This window comes from Mesoplodon mirus (assembly GCF_964341445.2).
Source record: "Mesoplodon mirus genome assembly, chromosome: 1".
Taxonomy (NCBI): Eukaryota; Metazoa; Chordata; class Mammalia; order Artiodactyla; family Ziphiidae; genus Mesoplodon; species Mesoplodon mirus.
The window spans coordinates 203206682-203226953 of NC_138976.1; positions in this window are offsets into that span (position 1 = coordinate 203206682).

Below are 20272 nucleotides of genomic sequence, written 5' to 3' on the forward strand. Positions count from 1 at the left end.
TGAAGCATTATGATGATGGGCATGGTGCATTGTGATGACAGGGTTCATGGAGCATTGAGATGACAAGGGCATGGAGCATTGTGATGAGAAAGCCATGGAGCATTCTGATGACATGTGTCATGGAGCTTTGTGATGACAAGAGTCATGGGGAAGGGTTATGACAATGCCATGGAATATTGTGATGCCAGGGGTCATGGAGAATTGTTATGACAGGGGCAATGGAGCATTGTGATGACAAGGGCATAGAACATTGGTCTGAAAAGTTTCATGGATTATGGTGATGAGAGTGGGCATGGAGCACTGTGATGACAAGGGCACGGAACACTGTGATACATGGGTCATGGAGCATTGTAATGAGAAGGGCATGAAGCATTGTGATGAGAAGTGCATCAAGCATTGTGATGACAAGCGTCATGGAGCTTTGTGATGAAAAGGGCATGGAGCAATGTGATAAGAGGGTTCCTGGAGCATTGTGATGACAATGGCATGGAGCACTGTGATGCCAAGGGTCATGGAGGTTTGTGATGACAAGGGCATGGAACATTGTCATTAGAGGGGTCTTGGAGCATTGTGATGAAAAGGGCATGGATCATTGTGATGAAATAACACGGAGCCTTGTCATGACAGGGTTCAAGGAGCATACTGACGACAAGTGTCAGGGAGCATTGTGATGGCAAGTGTATTGAGCATTGTGATGACAAAGGCATGGAGCATTGTGATGAGAAGACCATGGATAATTGTGATGAGGAGCATCATGGGGCGTTGTGATGACAAGTGTTATGGAACAATGTGATCACAAGGGTTTGGAACATTATGATGACAGAGGTCTTGGTGCATTTTGATTTCATTGTGATGGCAATAGCATGAAGCATTATGATGAAGGGCATGGTGCATTGTGATGACAGTGTTCATGGAGCATTGAGATGAAAAGCGGCATGGAGCTTTGTGATTACAGGGGTCTTGCAGCATTGTGATGACAAGGGCATGGAGCATTGTGATGAGAAAGCCATGGAGCATACTGATGACATGCGTCATGGAGCTTTGTGATGATAAGGGCATGGAGCATTGCGATAACCGGGGTCTTGGAGCATTGTGATGACAATGGTCATGGAGCCTTGTGATGACAAGGCCGTGGAACATTGTGATGTCAGGGGTCATGGAGCATAAGTCTGAAATGTTTCATGGATTATTATGATGAGCGTGGACATGGAGCATTGTGATGAAAAGGCCCCGGAACACTGTGATACGTGGGTAATGGAGGATTGTAATGACAAAGCCATGGAGTATTTTGATGAGAAGGGCATCGAGCATTGTGATGACAAGCGTCATGGAGCATTGTGATGCCAAGGGTCATGGAGCTTTGTGATGACAAAGGTTATGGAGCACTTTGATGACAAGGGCGTTGTGCATTTTGATGAGAAGGGCAGGAAGCATTGTGATGACAGGATCAAGGAGCAATTTGATGAAAAGTGTCCAGGAATATTTTGATGACAGAGGTTATGGAACATTGTGATGTCAGGGGTCATGGAGCATTGTGAGGATAAGGGCATGTAGCATTGTGATGACAGGGGTCATGGAACATTGTGATGACAGGGGTGAGGGATTATTGTGATGACTAGTGATGGAACCTTGTGATATCAGTTGTCAGAGAGCATTTTGATGAGAAGTGAATGGAGCATTGTGATGACAATGTTGTAGGGCATTGTGTTGACAAGCGCATGGCTTATTGTGATGACATGGGTCATGGAGCATTTTGCTGACATGGGCATGGAGCATTGTGATGACAAGGGTCATGGAGCATTGTGCTGACAAAGGAATGGAGCATTGTGATGGCATGGGTCAAGGAGCTTTGTGATGAAAATTTCATGGAGCATTTTGGTGACAAATGTCAGAGAGCCTTGTGAGGACGAGGGCATGGACCATTGTGATGACAAGAGTCATGAAGCATTGTGATGACGGAGTCACGGAACATTGTGATGACAGCGGTCATGGAGCATTGTGATGACAAGGGCATGGAGTATTGTGATGACAAGGTCATGGAGTATTGTGAAGACAGGTGTCAGGGAGCATTGTGATGACATATGTCATGCTCCATTGTGATGACAATGGAATGGAGCATTGTGATGCCAAGTGTCATGGAGGATTGTGATGACAGAGGTTATGGAGCATTGTGATGACAAGCATGTGGAGTTTTGTGATGACAATGGCCTGGAGCATTGTGATGAAAAGGGCATGGAGCATTGTGATGAAAAATGCATGGAGACTTTTCATGATAGGTTTCAAGGAGCATTTTGACGACAAGTGTCAGGGAGCATTGTGATGACATGTGTATTGAGCCTTGTGATGACAAAGTTCATGGAGCATTGTGATGACAAGTGCATGGAGTATTGTGATGAAAGGAATCATGGAGCGTTTTGATGACAAGTGTTATGGAAAATTGTGATCACAAGGGTTTGGAGCATTGTGATGACAGAGGTCATGGATCATTTTGATTTCAAGGAGCATGGAGCATTGTGATGACAAGGGCATGAAGTAATGTGATGCCAATGTTCATGGAGGATTGTGAATGACAATGGTAAAGAAGTATTGTGATGACAAGCGCATGGAGCATTGTGATGACATGTCATGTAGCATTTTGCTGACCTAGGCATGGAGCATTGTGATGACAAGGGTCATGGTACACTGCGATGACAATTGTCAGAGAGCATTGTGATTAGAGGGGTTATGGAACATTGTGATGACAAATGTCATGGAGAATTGTGATGAGAAGAACATGGATAATTGTGATGATGAGCGTCATGGGGCGTTGTGAGGACAAGTGATATGGAACATTTTGATCACAAGGGTTTGGAGCATGTTGATTTCATTGTGATGACAATAGCATGAAGCATTATGATGATGGGCATGGTGCATTGTGATGACAAGGTTCATGGAGCATTGAGATGACAAGGGCATGGAGCATTGTGATGAGAAAGCCATGGAGCATTCTGATGACATGTGCCATGCAGCTTTGTGATGACAAGGGTCATGGGGAAGTGTTATGACAAGGCCATTGAATATTGTGATGCCAGGGGTCATGGAGCATTGTTATGACAGGGGCAATGGAGCATGGTGATGACAAGGGCATGGAACATTGGTCTGAAATTTTCATGGATTGTGATTAGAGTGAGCATGGAGCACTGTGATGACATGGGCACGGAACACTGTGATACATGGGTCATGGAGCATTGTAATGAGAAGGGCATGAAGCATTGTGATGAGAAGTGCATCAAGCATTGTGATGACAAGCGTCATGGAGCTTTGTGATGAAAAGGGCATGGAGCAATGTGATAAGAGGGTTCCTGGAGCATTGTGATGACAATGGCATGGAGCACTGTGATGCCAAGGGTCATGGAGGTTTGTGATGACAAAGGTCATGGAGCATTTTGATGACAAGTGTGTGGTGCACTGTGATGAGAAGGGCAGGGAGCATTGTGATGACAGGGTCATGGAGCAATTTGATGAAAAGGGTCATGGAATATTTTGATGACAAGTGTCATGGAACATTGTGATGTCAGGAGTGATGGAGCATTGTGATGATAAGGGCATGTAGCATTGTGATGACAGGGGTCATGAAGTTTGTGATCACAAGGGCATGAAGCATTGTCATTACAGGGGTCTTGGAGCATTGTGATGAAAAGGGCATGGATCATTGTGATGAAATAACACGGAGCCTTGTCATGACAGGGTTCAAGGAGCATACTGACGACAAGTGTCAGGGAGCATTGTGATGGCAAGTGTATTGAGCATTGTGATGAAAATGGCATGGAGCATTGTGATGAGAAGACCATGGATAATTGTGATGAGGAGCATCATGGGGCGTTGTGATGACAAGTGTTATGGAACAATGTGATCACAAGGGTTTGGAGCATTATGATGACAGAGGTCTTGGTGCATTTTGATTTCACTGTGATGGCAATAGCATGAAGCATTATGATGAAGGGCATGGTGCATTGTGATGACAGGGTTCATGGAGCATTGAGATGAAAAGCGGCATGGAGCTTTGTGATTACAGGGGTCTTGAAGCATTGTGATGACAAGGGCATGGAGCATTGTGATGAGAAATCCATGATGCATACTGATGATATGCGTCATGGAGCTTTGTGATGATAAGGGCATGGAGCATTGCGATAACAGTGGTATTGGAGCATTGTGATGACAAGGGTCATGGAGCCTTGTGATGACAAGGCCGTGGAACATTGTGATGTCAGGGGTCATGGAGCATAAGTCTGAAATGTTTCATGGATTATTATGATGAGCGTGGACATGGAGCATTGTGATGAAAAGGCCACGTAACACACTGATACACGGGCCATGGAGGATTGTAATGACAAAGCCATGGAGTATTTTGATGAAAAGTGCATCGAGCATTGTGATGACAAGCGTCATGGAGCATTGTGATGCCAAGGGTCATGGAGCTTTGTGATGACAAAGGTTATGGAGCATTTTGATGACAAGGGCGTTGTGCATTGTGATGAGAAGGGCAGGAAGCATTGTGATGACAGGATCAAGGAGCAATTTGATGAAAAGTGTCCAGGAATATTTTGATGACAGAGGTTACGGAACATTGTGATGTCAGGGGTCATGGAGCATTGTGAGGATAAGGGCATGTAGCATTGTGATGACAGGGGTCATGGAACATTGTGATGACAGGGGTGAGGGATTATTGTGATGACTCGTGATGGAACCTTGTGATATCAGTTGTCAGAGAGCATTTTGATGAGAAGTGAATGGAGCATTGTGATGACAAGTTTTATGGAACATAGTGATGACAATGTTGTAGGGCATTGTGTTGACAAGTGCATGGCTTATTGTGATGACATGGGTCATGGAGCATTTTGCTGACATTGGCATGGAGCATTGTGATGACAAGGGTCATGGAGCATTGTGCTGACAAAGGAATGAAGCATTGTGATGGCATGAGTCAAGGAGCTTTGTGATGAAAAGTTCATGGAGCATTTTGGTGACAAATGTCAGAGAGCCTTGTGATGACGAGGGCATGGACCATTGTGATGACAAGAGACATGAAGCATTGTGATGACTGGAGTCAAGGAACTTTGTGATGACAGCGGTCATGGAGCATTGTGATGACAAGGGCATGGAGTATTGTGATGACAAGTTCATGTTGTATTGTGAAGACAGGTGTCAGGGAGCATTATGATGACATATGTCATGCTCCATTGTGATGAGAATGGAATGGAGCATTGTGATGCCAAGTGTCATGGAGGAGTGTGATGACAAAGGTTATGGAGCATTGTGATGAGAAGCTTGTGGAGTATGGTGATGAAAATGGCCTGGAGCATTGTGATGAAAAGGGCATGGAGCATTGTGATGAAAAAGGCATGGAGACTTTTCATGATAGGTTTCAAGGAGCATTTTGACGACAAGTGTCAGGGAGCATTGTGTTGACATGTGTATTGAGCCTTGTGATGACAAAGTTCATGGAGCATTGTGATGACAAGTGCATGGAGTATTGTGATGAAAGGAATCATGGAGCGTTTTGATGACAAGTGTTATGGAAAATTGTGATCACAAGGGTTTGGAGCATTGTGATGACAGAGGTCATGGATCATTTTGATTTCAAGGAGCATGGAGCATTGTGATGACAAGGGCATGAAGTAATGTGATGCCAATGTTCATGGAGGATTGTGAATGACAATGGTAAAGAAGTATTGTGATGACAAGCGCATGGAGCATTGTGATGACAAGTCATGTAGCATTTTGCTGACCTAGGCATGGAGCATTGTGATGACAAGGGTCATGGTACACTGCGATGACAATTGTCAGAGAGCATAGTGATTAGAGGGGTTATGGAACATTGTGATGACAAATGTCATGGAGCATTGTGATGAGAAGACCATGGATAATTGTGATGATGAGCGTCATGGGGCGTTGTGAGGACAAGTGATATGGAACATTTTGATCACAAGGGTTTGGAGCATTGTGATGACAGAGGTCATGGAGCATGTTGATTTCATTGTGATGACAAAGGCATGAAGCATTATGATGATGGGCATGGTGCATTGTGATGACAGGGTTCATGGAGCATTGAGATGACAAGGGCATGGAGCATTGTGATGAGAAAGGCATGGAGCATTCTGATGACATGTGTCATGGAGCTTTGTGATGAGAAGGGTCATGGGAAGTGTTATGACAAGGCCATGGAATATTGTGATGCCAGGGTTCATGGAGCATTGTTATGACAGGGGCAATGGAGCATTGTGATGACAAGGGCATGGAACATTGGTCTGAAAAGTTTCATGGATTTTTGTGATGAGAGTGGGCATGGAGCACTGTGATGACAAGGGCACAGAACACTGTGATACATGGGTCATGGAGCATTGTAATGAGAAGGGCATGAAGCATTGTGATGAGAAGTGCATCAAGCATTGTGATGACAAGCGTCATGGAGCTTTGTGATGAAAAGGGCATGGAGCAATGTGATAAGAGGGTTCCTGGAGCATTGTGATGACAATGGCATGGAGCACTGTGATGCCAAGGGTCATGGAGGTTTGTGATGACAAAGGTCATGGAGCATTTTGATGACAAGTATGTGGTGCACTGTGATGAGAAGGGCAGGGAGCATTGTGATGACAGGGTCATGGAGCAATTTGATGAAAAGTGTCATGGAATATTTTGATGACAAGTGTCATGGAACATTGTGATGTCAGGAGTGATGGAGCATTGTGATGATAAGGGCATGTAGCATTGTGATGACTGGGGTCATGGAGCTTTGTGATCACAAGGGCATGGAGCATTGTCATTACAGGGGCCTTGGAGCATTGTGATGAAAAGGGCATGGATCATTGTGATGAAATAACACGGAGCCTTGTCATGACAGGGTTCAAGGAGCATACTGACGACATGTGTCAGGGAGCATTGTGATGGCAAGTGTATTGAGCATTGTGATGACAAAGGCATGGAGCATTGTGATGAGGAGACAATGGATAATTGTGATGAGGAGCATCATGGGGCGTTGTGATGACAAGTGTTATGGAACAATGTGATCACAAGGGTTTGGAGCATTTTGATGACAGAGGTCTTGGTGAATTTTGATTTCATTGTGATGGCTATAGCATGAAGCATTATGATGAAGGGCATGATGCATTGTGATGACAGGGTTCATGGAGCATTGAGATGAAAAGCGGCATGGAGCTTTGTGATTACAGGGGTCTTGAAGCATTGTGATGACAAGGGCATGGAGCATTGTGATGAGAAAGCCATGGAGCATACTGATGACATGCGTCATGGAGCTTTGTGATGATAAGGGCATGGAGCATTGCGATAACAGGGGTCTTGGAGCATTGTGATGACAAGGGTCATGGAGCCTTGTGATGACAAGGCCGTGGAACATTGTGCTGTCAGGGGTCATGGAGCATAAGTCTGAAATGTTTCATGGATTATTATGATGAGCGTGGACATGGAGCATTGTGATGAAAAGGCCCCGGAACACTGTGATACATGGGTCATGGAGGATTGTAATGACAAAGCCATGGAGTATTTTGATGAGAAGGGCATCGAGCATTGTGATGACAATCGTCATGGAGCATTTTGATGCCAAGGGTCATGGAGCTTTGTGATGACAACGGTTATGGAGCATTTTGATGACAAGGGCGTTGTGCATTGTGATGAGAAGGGCAGGAAGCTTTGTGATGACAGGATCAAGGAGCAATTTGATGAAAAGTGTCCAGGAATATTTTGATGACAGAGGTTATGGAACATTGTGATGTCAGGGGTCATGGAGCATTGTGAGGAAAAGGGCATGTAGCATTTTGATGACAGGGGTCATGGAACATTGTGATGACAGGGGTGAGGGATTATTGTGATGACTAGTGATGGAACCTTGTGATATCAGTTGTGAGAGAGCATGTTGATGAGAAGTGAATGGAGCATTGTGATGACAAGTTTTATGGAGCATTGTGATGACAATGTTGTAGAGCATTGTGTTGACAATCGCATGGCTTATTGTGATGACATGGGTCATGGAGCATTTTGCTGACATGGGCATGGAGCATTGTGATGACAAGGGTCATGGAGCATTGTGCTGACAAAGGAATTGAGCATTTTGATGGCATGGGTCAAGGAGCTTTGTGATGAAAAGTTCATGGAGCATTGTGGTGACAAATGTCAGAGAGCCTTGTGATGATGAGGGCATGGACCATTGTGTTGACAAGAGACATGAAGCATTGTGATGACTGGAGTCACGGAACTTTGTGATGACAGCGGCCATGGAGCATTGTGATGACAAGGGCATGGAGTATTGTGATGGCAAGGTCATGGAGTATTGTGAAGACAGGTGTCAGGGAGCATTGTGATGACATATGTCATGCTCCATTGTGATGACAATGGAATGGAGCATTGTGATGCCAAGTGTCATGGAGGATTGTGATGACAAAGGTTATGGAGCATTGTGATGAGAAGCTTGTGGAGTATTGTGATGACAATGGCCTGGAGCATTGTGATGAAAAGGGCATGGAGCATTGTGATGAAAAAGGCATGGAGACTTTTCATGATAGGTTTCAAGGAGCATTTTGATGACAAGTGTCAGGGAGCATTGTGATGACATGTGTATTGAGCCTTGTGATGACAAAGTTCATGGAGCATTGTGATGACAAGTGCATGGAGTATTGTGATGAAAGGAATCATGGAGCGTTTTGATGACAAGTGTTATGGAAAATTGTGATCACAAGGGTTTGGAGCATTGTGATGACAGAGGTCATGGATCATTTTGATTTCAAGGAGCATGGGGCATTGTGATGACAAAGGCATGAGGTAATGTGATGCCAACGTTCATGGAGGATTGTGAATGACAATGGTAAAGAAGTATTGTGATGACAAGCGCATGGAGCATTGTGATGACAAGGGTCATGGTACACTGCGATGACAATAGTCAGAGAGCATTGCGATTAGAGGGGTTATGGAACATTGTGATGACAAGTGTCATGGAGCATTGTGATGAGAAGACCATGGATAATTGTGATGATGAGCGTCATGGGGCGTTGTGAGGACAAGTGATATGGAACATTTTGATCACAAGGATTTGGAGCATTGTGATGACAGAGGTCATGGAGCATGTTGATTTTATTGTGATGACAAAGGCATGAAGCATTATGATGATGGGCATGGTGCATTGTGATGACAGGGTTCATGGAGCATTGAGATGACAAGGGCATGGAGCATTGTGATGAGAAAGCCATGGAGCATTCTGATGACATGTGTCATGGAGCTTTGTGATGACAAGAGTCATGGGGAAGGGTTATGACAATGCCATGGAATATTGTGATGCCAGGGGTCATGGAGAATTGTTATGACAGGGGCAATGGAGCATTGTGATGACAAGGGCATAGAACATTGGTCTGAAAAGTTTCATGGATTATGGTGATGAGAGTGGGCATGGAGCACTGTGATGACAAGGGCACGGAACACTGTGATACATGGGTCATGGAGCATTGTAATGAGAAGGGCATGAAGCATTGTGATGAGAAGTGCATCAAGCATTGTGATGACAAGCGTCATGGAGCTTTGTGATGAAAAGGGCATGGAGCAATGTGATAAGAGGGTTCCTGGAGCATTGTGATGACAATGGCATGGAGCACTGTGATGCCAAGGGTCATGGAGGTTTGTGATGACAAGGGCATGGAACATTGTCATTAGAGGGGTCTTGGAGCATTGTGATGAAAAGGGCATGGATCATTGTGATGAAATAACACAGAGCCTTGTCATGACAGGGTTCAATGAGCATACTGACGACAAGTGTCAGGGAGCATTGTGATGGCAAGTGTATTGAGCATTGTGATGACAAAGGCATGGAGCATTGTGATGAGAAGACCATGGATAATTGTGATGAGGAGCATCATGGGGCGTTGTGATGACAAGTGTTATGGAACAATGTGATCACAAGGGTTTGGAGCATTATGATGACAGAGGTCTTGGTGCATTTTGATTTCACTGTGATGGCAATAGCATGAAGCATTATGATGAAGGGCATGGTGCATTGTGATGACAGGGTTCATGGAGCATTGAGATGAAAAGCGGCATGGAGCTTTGTGATTACAGGGGTCTTGAAGCATTGTGATGACAAGGGCATGGAGCATTGTGATGAGAAAGCCATGGAGCATACTGATGACATGCGTCATGGAGCTTTGTGATGATAAGGGCATGGGGCTTTTCGATAACAGGGTTCTTGGTGCATTGTGATGACAAGGGTCATTCAGCCTTGTGATGACAAGGCCGTGGAATATTGTGATGTCAGGAGTCATGGAGCATAAGTCTGAAATGTTTCATGGATTATTATGATGAGCGTGGACATGGAACATTGTGATGAGAAGGCCACGTAACACTGTGATACATGGGTCATGGAGGATTGTAATGACAAAGCCATGGAGTATTTTGATGAGAAGGGCATCGAGCATTGTGATGACAAGCATCATGGAGCATTGTGATGCCAAGGGTCATGGAGCTTTGTGATGACAAAGGTTATGGAGCATTTGGATGACAAGGGCGTTGTACATTGTGATGAGAAGGTCAGGACGCACGGTGATGACAGGATCAAGGAGCAATGTGATGAAAAGTGTCAAGGAATATTTTGATGACAGAGGTTACGGAACATTGTGATGTCAGGGGTTAAGAAGCATTGTGAGGATAAGGGCATGTAGCATTGTGATGACCGGGGTCATGGAATATTGTGATGACAGGGGTTAGGGATTATTGTGATGACTAGTGATGGAACCTTGTGATATCAGTTGTCAGAGAGCATTTTGATGAGAAGTGAATGGAGCATTGTGATGACAAGTTTTATGGAGCATTATGATGACAATGTTGTAGAGCATTGTGTTGACAACCGGATGGCTTACTGTGATGACATGGGTCATGGAGCATTTTGCTGACATGGGCATGGAGCATTGTGATGACAAGGGTCATGGAGCATTGTGCTGACAAAGGAATGGAGCATTGTGATGGCATGGGTCAAGGAGCTTTGTGATGAAAAGTTCATGGAGCATTGTGGTGACAAATGTCAGAGAGCCTTGTGATGACGAGGGCATGGACCATTGTGATAACAAGAGTCATGAAGCATTGTGATGACAGGAGTCACGGAACATTGTGATGACAACGGTCATGGAGCATTGTGATGACAAGGGCATGGAGTATTGCGATAACAGGGGTCTTGGAGCATTGTGATGACAAGGGTCATGGAGCCTTGTGATGACAAGGCCGTGGAACATTGTGATGTCAGGGTTCATGGAGCATAAGTCTGAAATGTTTCATGGATTATTATGATGAGCGTGGACATGGAGCATTGTGATGAAAAGGCCCCGGAACAGTGTGATACATGGGTCATGGGGGATTGTAATGACAAAGCCATGGAGTATTTTGATGAGAAGGGCATCGAGCATTGTGATGACAAGCGTCATGGAGCATTGTGATGCCAAGGGTCATGGAGCTTTGTGATGAAAAAGGTTATGGAGGATTTTGATGACAAGGGCTTTGTACATTGTGATGAGAAGGTCAGGAAGCATTGTGATGACAGGATCATGGAGCAATTTGATGAAAAGTGTCAAGGAATATTTTGATGAGAGAGGTTATGTAACATTGGGATGTCAGGGGTCATGGAGCATTGTGAGGATAAGGGCGTGTAGCATTGTGATGACAGGGGTCATGGAACAATATGATGACAGGGGTGAGGGATTATTGTGATGAATAGTGATGGAACCTTGTGATATCAGTTGTGAGAGAGCATTTTGATGAGAAGTGAATGGAGCATTGTGATGACAAGTTTTATGGAGCATTGTGATGACAATGTTGTAGAGCATTGTGTTGACAAGCGCATGGCTTATTGTGATGACATGGGTCATGGAGCATTTTGCTGACATGGGCATGGAGCATTGTGATGACAAGGGTCATGGAGCATTGTGCTGACAAAGGAATTGAGCATTTTGATGGCATGGGTCAAGGAGCTTTGTGATGAAAAGTTCATGGAGCATTGTGGTGACAAATGTCAGAGAGCCTTGTGATGATGAGGGCATGGACCATTGTGATGACAAGAGAAATGAAGCATTGTGATGACTGGAGTCACGGAACTTTGTGATGACAGCGGTCATGGAGCATTGTGATGACAAGGGCATGGAGTATAGTGATGACAAGGTCATGGAAAATTTTGAAGAAAGGTGTCAGGGAACATTGTGATGACATATGTCATGCTCCATTGTGATGACAATGGAATGGAGCATTGTGATGATAAGTGTCATGGAGGATTGTGATGACAAAGGTTATGGAGCATTGTGATGAGAAGCTTGTGGAGCATTGTGATGACAATGGCATGGAGCATTGTGATGAAAAAGGCATGGAGACTTTTCATGATAGGTTTCAAGGAGCATTTTGACGACAAGTGTCAGGGAGCATTGTGATGACATGTGTATTGAGCCTTGTGATGACAAAGTTCATGGAGCATTGTGATGACAAGTGCATGGAGTATTGTGATGAAAGGAATCATGGAGCGTTTTGATGACAAGTGTTATGGAAAATTGTGATCACAAGGGTTTGGAGCATTGTGATGACAGAGGTCATGGATCATTTTGATTTCAAGGAGCATGGAGCATTGTGATGAAAAGGGCATGAAGTAATGTGATGCCAATGTTCATGGAGGATTGTGAATGACAATGGTAAAGAAGTATTGTGATGACAAGCGCATGGAGCATTGTGATGACAAGTCATGTAGCATTTTGCTGACATAGGCATGGAGCATTGTGATGACAAGGGTCATGGTACACTGCGATGACAATTGTCAGAGAGCATTGTGATTAGAGGGGTTATGGAACATTGTGATGACAAGTGTCATGGAGCATTGTGATGAGAAGACCATGGATAATTGTGATGATGAGCGTCATGGGGCGTTGTGAGGACAAGTGATATGGAACATTTTGATCACAAGGGTTTGGAGCATTGTGATGACAGAGGTCATGGAGCATGTTGATTTCATTGTGATGACAATAGCATGAAGCATTATGATGATGGGCATGGTGCATTGTGATGACAGGGTTCATGGAGCATTGAGATGACAAGGGCATGGAGCATTGTGATGAGAAAGCCATGGAGCATTCTGATGACATGTGTCATGGAGCTTTGTGATGACAAGGGTCATGGGGAAGTGTTATGACAAGGCCATGGAATATTGTGATGCCAGGGGTCATGGAGCATTGTTATGACAGGGGCAATGGAGCATGGTGATGACAAGGGCATGGAACATTGGTCTGAAAAGTTTCATGGATTATTGTGATGAGTGTGGTCATGGAGCACTGTGATGACAAGGGCACGGAACACTGTGATACATGGGTCATGGAGCATTGTAATGAGAAGGGCATGAAGCATTGTGATGAGAAGTGCATCAAGCATTGTGATGACAAGCGTCATGGAGCTTTGTGATGAAAAGGGCATGGAGCAATGTGATAAGAGGGTTCTTGGAGCATTGTGATGACAATGGCATGGAGCACTGTGATGCCAAGGGTCATGGAGGTTTGTGATGACAAAGGTCATGGAGCATTTTGATGACAAGTGTGTGGTGAACTGTGATGAGAAGGGCAGGGCGCATTGTGATGACAGGGTCATGGAACAATTTGATGAAAAGGGTCATGGAATATTTTGATGACAAGTGTCATGGAACATTGTGATGTCAGGAGTGATGGAGCATTGTGATGATAAGGGCATGTAACATTGTGATGACAGGGGTCATGGAGCTTTGTGATCACAAGGGCATGGAGCATTGTCATTACAGGGGACTTGGAGCATTGTGATGAAAAGGGCATGGATCATTGTGATGAAATAACACGGAGCCTTGTCATGACAGGGTTCAAGGAGCATACTGACGACAAGTGTCAGGGAGCATTGTGATGACAAGTGTATTGAGCACTGTGATGACAAAGGAATGGAGCATTGTGATGAGAAGACCATGGATAATTGTGATGAGGAGCATCATGGGGCGTTGTGATGACAAGTGATATGGAACATTTTGATCACAAGGGTTTGGAGCATTGTGATGACAGAGGTCATGGAGCATGTTGATTTCATTGTGATGACAAAGGCATGAAGCATTATGATGATGGGCATGGTGCATTGTGATGACAGGATTTATGGAGCATTGAGATGACAACGGCATGGAGCATTGTGATGAGAAAGCCATGGAGCATTCTGATGACATGTGTCATGGAGCTTTGTGATGACAAGAGTCATGGGGAAGTGTTATGACAAGGCCATGGAATATTGTGATGCCAGGCGTCATGGAGCATTTTTATGACAGGGGCAATGGAGCATTGTGATGACAAGGGCATGGAACATTGGTCTGCAAAATTTCATGGATTATTGTGATGAGAGTGGGCATGGAGCACTGTGATGACAAGGGCACGGAACACTGTGATACATGGGTCATGGAGCATTGTAATGAGAAGGGCATGAAGCATTGTGATGAGAAGTGCATCAAGCATTGTGATGACAAGCGTCATGGAGCTTTGTGATGAAAAGGGCATGGAGCAATGTGATAAGAGGTTTCCTGGAGCATTGTGATGACAATGGCATGGAGCACTGTGATGCCAAGGGTCATGGAGGTTTGTGATGACAAAGGTCATGGAGCATTTTGATGACAAGTATGTGGTGCACTGTGATGAGAAGGGCAGGGAGCATTGTGATGACAGGGTCATGGAGCAATTTGATGAAAAGGGTCATGGAATATTTTGATGACAAGTGTCATGGAACATTGTGATGTCAGGAGTGATGGAGCATTTTGATGATAAGGACATGTAGCATTGTGATGACAGGGGTCATGGAGCTTTGTGATCACAAGGGCATGGAGCCCTGTCATTAGAGGGGTTTAGGAGCATTGTGATGAAAAGGGCATGGATCATTGTGATGAAATAACACGGAGCCTTGTCATGACAGGGTTCAAGGAACATACTGACGACAAGTGTCAGGGAGCATTGTGATGACAAGTGTATTGAGCATTGTGATGACAAAGGCATGGAGCATTGTGATGAGAAGACCATGGATAATTGTGATGAGGAGCATCATGGGGCGTTGTGATGACAAGTGTTATGGAACAATGTGATCACAAGGGTTTGGAGCATTATGATGACAGAGGTCTTGGTGCATTTTGATTTCACTCTGATGGCAATAGCATGAAGCATTATGATGAAGGGCATGGTGCATTGTGATGACAGGGTTCATGGAGCATTGAGATGAAAAGCGGCATGGAGCTTTGTGATTACAGGGGACTTGAAGCATTGTGATGAAAAGGGCATGGAGCATTGTGATGAGAAAGCCATGGAGCATACTGATGACATGTGTCATGGAGCTTTGTGATGAAAAGGGCATGGAGCTTTGCGATAACAGGGGTCTTGGAGCATTGTGATGACAAGGGTCATGGAGCCTTGTGATGACTAGGCCGTGGAAGATTGTGATGTCAGGAGTCATGGAGCATAAGTCTGAAATGTTTCCTGGATTATTATGATGAGCGTGGACATGGAGCATTATGATGAAAAGGCCCCGGAACACTGTGATACATGGGTCATGGAGGATTGTAATGACAAAGCCATGGAGTATTTTGATGAGAAGGGCATCGAGCATTGTGATGACAAGCGTCATGGAGCATTGTGATGCCAAGGGTCATGGAGCTTTGTGATGACAAAGGTTATGGAGCACTTTGATGACAAGGGCGTTGTGCATTGTGATGAGAAGGGCAGGAAGCATTGTGATGACAGGATCAAGGAGCAATTTGATGAAAAGTGTCCAGGAATATTTTGATGACAGAGGTTATGGAACATTGTGATGTCAGGGGTCATGGAGCATTGTGAGGATAAGGGCATGTAGCATTTTGATGACAGGGGTCATGGAACATTGTGATGACAGGGGTGAGGGATTATTGTGATGACTAGTGATGGAACCTTGTGATATCAGTTGTGAGAGAGCATGTTGATGAGAAGTGAATGGAGCATTGTGATGACAAGTTTTATGGAGCATTGTGATGACAATGTTGTAGAGCATTGTGTTGACAATCGCATGGCTTATTGTGATGACATGGGTCATGGAGCATTTTGCTGACATGGGCATGGAGCATTGTGATGACAAGGGTCATGGAGCATTGTGCTGACAAAGGAATTGAGCATTTTGATGGCATGGGTCAAGGAGCTTTGTGATGAAAAGTTCATGGAGCATTGTGGTGACAAATGTCAGAGAGCCTTGTGATGATGAGGGCATGGACCATTGTGATGACAAGAGACATGAAGCATTGTGATGACTGGAGTCACGGAACTTTGTGATGACAGCGGTCATGGAGCATTGTGATGACAAGGGCATGGAGTATTGTGATGGCAAGGTCATGGAGTATTGTGAAGACAGGTGTCAGGGAGCATTGTGATGACATATGTCATGCTCCATTGTGATGACAATGGAATGGAGCATTGTGATGCCAAGTGTCATGGAGGATTGTGATGACACAGGTTATGGAGCATTGTGATGAGAAGCTTGTGGAGTATTGTGATGACAATGGCCTGGAGCATTGTGATGAAAAGGGCATGGAGCATTGTGATGAAAAAGGCATGGAGACTTTTCATGATAGGTTTCAAGGAGCATTTTGATGACAAGTGTCAGGGAGCATTGTGATGACATGTGTATTGAGCCTTGTGATGACAAAGTTCATGGAGCATTGTGATGACAAGTGCATGGAGTATTGTGATGAAAGGAATCATGGAGCGTTTTGATGACAAGTGTTATGGAAAATTGTGATCACAAGGGTTTGGAGCATTGTGATGACAGAGGTCATGGATCATTTTGATTTCAAGGAGCATGGAGCATTGTGATGACAAAGGCATGAGGTAATGTGATGCCAACGTTCATGGAGGATTGTGAATGTCAATGGTAAAGAAGTATTGTGATGACAAGCGCATGGAGCATTGTGATGACAAGGGTCATGGTACACTGCGATGACAATAGTCAGAGAGCTTTGCGATTAGAGGGGTTATGGAACATTGTGATGACAAGTGTCATGGAGCATTGTGATGAGAAGACCATGGATAATTGTGATGATGAGCGTCATGGGGCGTCGTGAGGACAAGTGATATGGAACATTTTGATCACAAGGGTTTGGAGCATTGTGATGACAGAGGTCATGGAGCATGTTGATTTCATTGTGATGACAATAGCATGAAGCATTATGATGATGGGCATGGTGCATTGTGATGACAGGGTTCATGGAGCATTGAGATGACAAGGGCATGGAGCATTGTGATGAGAAAGCCATGGAGCATTCTGATGACATGTGTCATGGAGCTTTGTGATGACAAGAGTCATGGGGAAGGGTTATGACAATGCCATGGAATATTGTGATGCCAGGGGTCATGGAGAATTGTTATGACAGGGGCAATGGAGCATTGTGATGACAAGGGCATAGAACATTGGTCTGAAAAGTTTCATGGATTATTGTGATGAGAGTGGGCATGGAGCACTGTGATGACAAGGGCACGGAACACTGTGATACATGGGTCATGGAGCATTGTAATGAGAAGGGCATGAAGCATTGTGATGAGAAGTGCATCAAGCATTGTGATGACAAGCGTCATGGAGCTTTGTGATGAAAAGGGCATGGAGCAATGTGATAAGAGGGTTCCTGGAGCATTGTGATGACAATGGCATGGAGCACTGTGATGCCAAGGGTCATGGAGGTTTGTGATGACAAGGGCATGGAGCATTGTCATTAGAGGGGTCTTGGAGCATTGTGATGAAAAGGGCATGGATCATTGTGATGAAATAACACGGAGCCTTGTCATGACAGGGTTCAAGGAGCATACTGACGACAAGTGTCAGGGAGCATTGTGATGGCAAGTGTATTGAGCATTGTGATGAGAAAGGCATGGAGCATTGTGATGAGAAGACCATGGATAATTGTGATGAGGAGCATCATGGGGCGTTGTGATGACAAGTGTTATGGAACAATGTGATCACAAGGGTTTGGAGCATTATGATGACAGAGGTCTTGGTGCATTTTGATTTCACTCTGATGGCAATAGCATGAAGCATTATGATGAAGGGCATGGTGCATTGTGATGACAGGATTCATGGAGCATTGAGATGAAAAGCGGCATGGAGCTTTGTGATTACAGGGGTCTTGAAGCATTGTGATGACAAGGGCATGGAGCATTGTGATGAGAAAGCCATGGAGCATACTGATGACATGCGTCATGGAGCTTTGTGATGATAAGGGCATGGAGCTTTGCGATAACAGGGGTCTTGGTGCATTGTGATGACAAGGGTCATTCAGCCTTGTGATGACAAGGCCGTGGAATATTGTGATGTCAGGAGTCATGGAGCATAAGTCTGAAATGTTTCATGGATTATTATGATGAGCGTGGACATGGAACATTGTGATGAGAAGGCCACGTAACACTGTGATACATGGGTCATGGAGGATTGTAATGACAAAGCCATGGAGTATTTTGATGAGAAGGGCATCGAGCATTGTGATGACAAGCGTCATGGAGCATTGTGATGCCAAGGGTCATGGAGCTTTGTGATGACAAAGGTTATGGAGCATTTGGATGACAAGGGCGTTGTACATTGTGATGAGAAGGTCAGGACGCACTGTGATGACAGGATCAAGGAGCAATGTGATGAAAAGTGTCAAGGAATATTTTGATGACAGAGGTTACGGAACATTGTGATGTCAGGGGTCAAGAAGCATTGTGAGGATAAGGGCAAGTAGCATTGTGATGACCGGGGTCATGGAATATTGTGATGACAGGGGTGAGGGATTATTGTGATGACTAGTGATGGAACCTTGTGATATCAGTTGTCAGAGAGCATTTTGATGAGAAGTGAATGGAGCATTGTGATGACAAGTTTTAAGGAGCATTGTGATGACAATGTTGTAGAGCATTGTGTTGACAACCGGATGGCTTACTGTGATGACATGGGTCATGGAGCATTTTGCTGACATGGGCATGGAGCATTGTGATGACAAGGGTCATGGAGCATTGTGCTGACAAAGGAATGGAGCATTGTGATGGCATGGGTCAAGGAGCTTTGTGATGAAAAGTTCATGGAGCATTGTGGTGACAAATGTCAGAGAGCCTTGTGATGACGAGGGCATGGACCATTGTGATAACAAGAGTCATGAAGCATTGTGATGACAGGAGTCACGGAACATTGTGATGACAACGGTCATGGAGCATTGTGATGACAAGGGCATGGAGTATTGCGATAACAGGGGTCTTGGAGCATTGTGATGACAAGGGTCATGGAGCCTTGTGATGACAAGGCCGTGGAACATTGTGATGTCAGGGTTCATGGAGCATAAGTCTGAAATGTTTCATGGATTATTATGATGAGCGTGGACATGGAGCATTGTGATGAAAAGGCCCCGGAACAGTGTGATACATGGGTCATGGGGGATTGTAATGACAAAGCCATGGAGTATTTTGATGAGAAGGGCATCGAGCATTGTGATGACAAGCGTCATGGAGCATTGTGATGCCAAGGGTCATGGAGCTTTGTGATGAAAAAGGTTATGGAGGATTTTGATGACAAGGGCTTTGTACATTGTGATGAGAAGGTCAGGAAGCATTGTGATGACAGGATCATGGAGCAATTTGATGAAAAGTGTCAAGAAATATTTTGATGAGAGAGGTTATGTAACATTGGGATGTCAGGGGTCATGGAGCATTGTGAGGATAAGGGCGTGTAGCATTGTGATGACAGGGGTCATGGAACAATATGATGACAGGGGTGAGGGATTATTGTGATGAATAGTGATGGAACCTTGTGATATCAGTTGTGAGAGAGCATTTTGATGAGAAGTGAATGGAGCATTGTGATGACAAGTTTTATGGAGCATTGTGATGACAATGTTGTAGAGCATTGTGTTGACAAGCGCATGGCTTATTGTGATGACATGGGTCATGGAGCATTTTGCTGACATGGGCATGGAGCATTGTGATGACAAGGGTCATGGAGCATTGTGCTGACAAAGGAATTGAGCATTTTGATGGCATGGGTCAAGGAGCTTTGTGATGAAAAGTTCATGGAGCATTGTGGTGACAAATGTCAGAGAGCCTTGTGATGATGAGGGCATGGACCATTGTGATGACAAGAGACATGAAGCATTGTGATGACTGGAGTCACGGAACTTTGTGATGACAGCGGTCATGGAGCATTGTGATGACAAGGGCATGGAGTATAGTGATGACAAGGTCATGGA